We start from the raw sequence: 6,000 nt of genomic DNA, 5'->3' as shown, positions 1-6,000 counted from the left end.
GTCGACTGGTGCAAGGACCAGTCGACTGGTAACGAGCAAATCAGGTTCTGATTTGTTCCAAGCTCTATAAGAAGGAGCTTGGTATGGCCGGCCAAGGTGACGAAATTAGACTTGGTTAAGGTCTAATTAGTAGTCTACAAGTGCTCAAGAGTTTCCCTTGTGTCCAAGAGGTCTTGGTGAGTTTGTGGTGAGGTTTCTCCACCCACAAGGAGGTTTGAGCTAGCCGGAGGTCTTCCGGGGAGTAATCCACCGACGGATAGGGATCGTCCACCTTACGGACACGCCGTGGAGTAGGAGGTTTATCTCCGAACCACGTAAATCGGCGCGTGTTGGTTTGCTTGCTCTTTCTTGTTCTTTGTATTTGTATTTAGCTTTCGTATTTGTGTTTGTATTATTTGTATTCCGCTGCGCAACTAACAAATACGTAGAAAGCGAGTGATTTGGGGGCGCCGTCTATCCAACCCCCCTTCAAGTCGGCCGACCGATCTCCAACAAGTGGTATCAGAGCAAGGCCGCTCTCCATCGGACTAACCGCCGAGGAAGCAAAGATGACCGACTTGATAGATCCGCCAAAGTTCGAAGGAGGAAGCTTATGAGACATCACCTTTTGGATGGTGAAAATGGAGGTGTTCTTCAATACGGATTGGGACACCATGATGGTGGTAAAAGAGCCATTTGAAGTCCCGAAGGACAAGAAAGGGAAGAAACTCCGACCGCGTCATTGGACGGAGAAGCAAACCTCACGATCGGAGGCAAACAATAAGGTAATATCAATTTTAATTGATATGTTGCCTTCTAATGTGATGAGGTGTGTAGGTGAATACGAGAATGCCCATGAGTTGTGGAGCAAAGTGAAGAAATTTCCATGGGAGGAATTCATGCCTACACAAGAAGAAAGAAAATCCGAAGAAAGTGATGAAGTGGTCCAAGAGGAGAAGAAGGACCAATCGGATGTGGAACCCAAGGAGATGGGCTTAGTAGCTCAAGAAGAGGAGGTGGAGCAAATGGAAGTTGAGTCACACTCAATATCTGAGGAGGAGAAGGAAGATGAAGCATCATCAACATCCTCAAGGGTGGAAGAAGAATCCAAGACGGATGAAGAAGAGGTCTTGGAGGTCAACCTAGTGAGCACATCCACCGAAGTGAAGTCAAAAGATCATATAATATGCTTCGGGTGCAATGAGAAGGGACACTACAAGAATAGGTGTCCTATGGGTAAGAAGAAAGTAAATCCTAAACCCAATCAAGTTATTTTAAATTCTAATGTGAGTTGTAGGAATGAAGAAGTCCAAAAGAAGAAGATGCGCATCATATGCTTCACGTGTGGAGAGAAGGGTCACTACCACACCAAATGTCCCAAAAAGGGGGAAATCAAGAAGCTTGCGCAATTAAAGAAATGGGAGAAAGAGAAGAAAAAGAAGAAGAGCTCAAGTCAAGGAGGAGCTTCAAGGGTAAGGGAGGTATACCCTAATTTGAAATGCAATTCAAATTTTCATTCCTCCATGCATGCTAGGAATAATTCTCATTATTTACCCATGCAAAATTTTGAATTTAAATATCATGATAGGAATAGGGTAAATATCGATCATAACCCTAGGAGACCTATGTATGATAGACCTAGGAAAGTTAAATTCTCATTACCTAAGGAGAAGAAGGTAATAGAGAACCAAGACATTAATCCCAAGAAGTGGAGACATATGCCTAGAAAGGGTAGGTCTAGGAATGTCCAAGGTGGACATGTTGACTCTAGGTTTAGGAGCCTAAAAAGGGAGAATCAAGCTTTGAAGGCAAAGCTTGATGGTTTAGAGAAATTCCTTAAGAGATTCACTATTGGATCTAAGGGATTAAGTATGGTGTTGGGGAGTCAAAAACCCAACAATGATAGATCGGGTTTGGGATACCGATCTAGTGTCTCCAAGGTCAAAAGGAGACCATGTGCTAAGGTGGCACATGATAAGGGCAAGGGAGAGTCATCCGAGGCCAATAAAAAGAAATATGCTAGGGTTGCATATGATTATGGCAAGGATGATGTGTCCAAGATCAAGAAGATAAGGAGATCTTTTAAGGGACATCATTGTGGTTTGGTCACAATAGATGAGTCACCTAGGGAGGTGACTAAGGTAAAGAGCTCTAGGGGGAGCTCCAAGAGTCAATTTGGGACCCATGGTCAATGGATCTCAGGTGGGTTCTACTTGGGGGGTCTAGAGGAGCCATGGAGTGTGTCAAATGGTTTAGAGACGGACTTGAGTCTCAAACCTAGGGATTTGGCACACATGGATTATGTTTCATGCAAGGAAATATGACATTGGGATCATTTTGCATGATAATTGGTTTTGGATGTATAGATGCCATATAAACCAATGCTAGGGATGCATTGTGGGTTGGTATGGGCAAATACATCAAGAGGAAGCCAAAACGAGGACTTTAGGTCAAGGTTCAATTGAACCATTTAGCTAGTTTTGGATTTTGTTTCAATCTTGGGATTGGTGATAGATATATTTTTTAATATATTTTTCCCAGGTAGACAAGGGTACAATAGACCTCTCCACAAAATTTGGAAATTTTTGGAGGTCTAGGGAATTTCTGGTGCATTTATGAAGTTGGCCTGAAAAGGTTGATTTTTGCAGAAATAGGGTGTCAGTCGACTGGTGCAGATACCAGTCGACTGGTAACAGTGTTTTTGAGCACAGAATGTCTCTGTAAGCTCATTTTGACAACACCAGTCGACTGGTACCAACACCAGTCGACTGGTAACAGTGTTTTTCGACCACAGAATGGTTCTGTAAGGTTGCGTCGAAGGGGGCAGTCGACTGATATCAGCTTGAAAGTGTTTTTCAGCACTGATCTTGACCATGTCAACTCGTTTAGATGTATGGGATCCATGGGGGATAAATACATGAGTTTAGGGTCAATTTAGATGACAAGTTTTCAACAATTGGGATATTGTTGGAGAACTTTCTGGATGTTAGGCAAAGGGGGAGAAGTAAGGTTTAGTTGGGAAAACCTGAAAGTGCCTTTGAGTAGGGGGAGCCTTGGGATAGGTTCTTAAAAAGCCCTGTGGGAAAATCCTAGCTTAACGGGGAGCTTAGGTGTAGAGGGAGCCTTGTGAGAGGTTCCAATGCTTGGTGTATTGTTTCGGCGGTTGCCAAGTGTGTAGCCTTGACAACGTAAGTCCATTTGTTTTAGCGTATTGTTTTGCTATTTGTTTTTCCTAACTTAAACGTATTGCCAAACACCAAAAAGGGGGAGATTGTTGGAGCAATCTCAATGGTTCGTGGGACCATGTGTTTTGGTGTTTGGGCAAAGGGTTTAAATTAGGATTACCGTTGTTATTTGATATGTGTACTTGAGTTGTGCAGGACTGCAGGTGACACATGTGACTCAGGTTGACGGCTTCGGGTCCGGTGAAGGATGAAGCATCCGAGGGACCGTGGACAAGGCAGCGAGGACAAGGGCCGAGGGAAGCGACTTCGAGGCATACGCGAAGGATGGCATTGGGGACGAGCCGCGGGCTTGGATGCATCTGAGGGACGAGAGCCAAAGGAAGTAAGCTTGAAGGCAAGAGGTCAAGACTGCAAAGAAGAGTCAAGTGAGTCGTGAGGGTCCGAGTGCGAGAGAAATATACTCGGGATGGGAAACCCTAAGTTTAGGGTTGTACCAGTCGACTGGTACTGGAACCAGTTGAGCTGTTCGCGACTGAAATGGTTGGATCGATCGTCCCGGACCACCGATCGGTAGATAGATTGAGAGCCGTTGGTGGCATCGATCGTGGTGCAAGGACCGATCGGTAACGGGCAAATCAGGTTCTGATTTGTTCCAAGCTCTATAAGAAGGAGCTTGGTATGGCCGGCCAAGGTGACGAAATTAGACTTGGTTAAGGTCTAATTAGTAGTCTACAAGTGCTCAAGAGTTTCCCTTGTGTCCAAGAGGTCTTCGTGAGTTTGTGGTGAGGTTTCTCCACCCACAAGGAGGTTTGAGCTAGCCGGAGGTCTTCCGGGGAGTAATCCACCGACGGATAGGGATCGTCCACCTTACGGACACGCCGTGGAGTAAGAGCTTTATCTCCGAACCACGTAAATCGGCGCGTGTTGGTTTGCTTGCTCTTTCTTGTTCTTTGTATTTGTATTTAACTTTCGTATTTGTGTTTGTATTATTTGTATTCCGCTGCGCAACTAACAAATACGTAGAAAGCGAGTGATTTGGGGGCGCCGTCTATCCAACCCCCCTTCAAGTCAGCCGACCGATCTCCAACAACGTAGACCTAATAAATTTCAAAAGTGATAATTTAAGAAAACCTATGATTAAAGGTTTTAGTTTTGAAGATGACAAGCTTATGCATGGAAATTAGGCAAAAAAAAAACCCACAATTGATATCATTCTTCTATTCTTCATGATCTTTGCATTGCGTCACAGTGCAATTCCTGAACCAGATGAGAAAACTGGTGAATTTACTTATGAAACAGAATTACCAGATGAAGTTGCATTTCTTGTTGCTGCTAGGGAATTTGGCTTTGAGTTTTGTAAGAGGACTCAATCTAATGTATTCATTAGGGAGAAATATTCATCTTCTCAGAAGATTTTATTGAGAAGTAACAATTCAATTTGCATGTTTTAATCAATAAGTTTTATTTTTTATGAAGATCTTATTAATTTGATATTTTATTCTGACATAAAAAGTTCAAAAATCTCAATTTATTGGAATTCAGTAGCAAAAGAAAGAGAATTTCTATAAATGTGTATGATGCAAGTGGGAAAAAAAATTTCTTTACAAAGGTGCTGATAGGTATGTCTAATTTTTATGCAAAAGATTTTTTTTATTAGAGATGTGATTTGTATGAATTATGTTTTTAGTCAGATCTGAAATCAGATCATGCAGGTGGTAAATATGTTAATAATATTCAATTTTTCAAAAAAAAAATTTTTTTTTTTTGTTAAGCATCATCATATTTTAGCTTCTAGAATATCTTAAAATTTAATCAGAAAGAATTGACAAAAACCCCAATGTGTGGGATATTTTTATCGATTATTTTTTATTATATTTTTAACACCTTCTAGAAGTCAAAATAAATAATGGATAGTATATTTGAACTCCTTATAACATCATAAATCTATGGGAATTGAAATGAATGCAATTAGAACTTTCTAGGTCTATCAATGGATTTCGACCAAAATCTACTTGTGATTCTAGAAAGCTCTGATTACATTCATTTTAGTTCTTGTAGATTTTTAATGTTACAAGGAGTTCAAATATACTATCTATTATTTATTTTGACTTTATAATGTGTTAAAATATAATAAAAAATAATTAGTAAAAAGAACTTTTACGTTGGACCTAATATGATTCATATTATTAGTAATGAAATTATGATATTAAGAAGTTATTTTAATTTAATTAATCTAATTAAATAATCTAATTAACAAACTACCCTAATTAATTTAACTATTCTAATTAATTCAATTTAAAAGTGTAACCCGGCGCACGAAGCTCCAGTTATGTGATGTCCCGGAGAAGGATCCATTGTACACAACATTACCTTACTTTTTGCAAGAGGTTATTTCCAAGATTCGAACCCGTGATCTTTTGATCACAAAGTAATAATTGTATAGTTACGCCAAGACTCTCCCTCAATTAATTCAATTGATTGAATCTAATTAATTGAATTAAATAACTAATCTAATCCATGTAATTGCCTTAACTAACCTAATTAAACTAATTAATTTAATATAATTAATCTAATTAACCAACTTAACATAACTAATCTAATTAACCAACGTAATATAACTAATCAAATTAACCTAATCAATCTAACTATTTTAATTAATCTAATTCAATTATTCTAATTAACCAAATTAAACTTAGCATTTTAACCTATCTAATTAAACAAACTAACCAACTAATCTAGTTAACTGAATTAATCTAACTAATCTAAATAATCTAATTAATTCTTTTAACTAATCTAATTATTATATTAGTTGAATTAAATTAATTAGTTAATTTAG

This window comes from Zingiber officinale, chromosome 8A (genome assembly GCF_018446385.1).
Source record: "Zingiber officinale cultivar Zhangliang chromosome 8A, Zo_v1.1, whole genome shotgun sequence".
NCBI lineage: Eukaryota > Viridiplantae > Streptophyta > Magnoliopsida > Zingiberales > Zingiberaceae > Zingiber > Zingiber officinale.
This window is presented reverse-complemented; position numbering follows the sequence as displayed.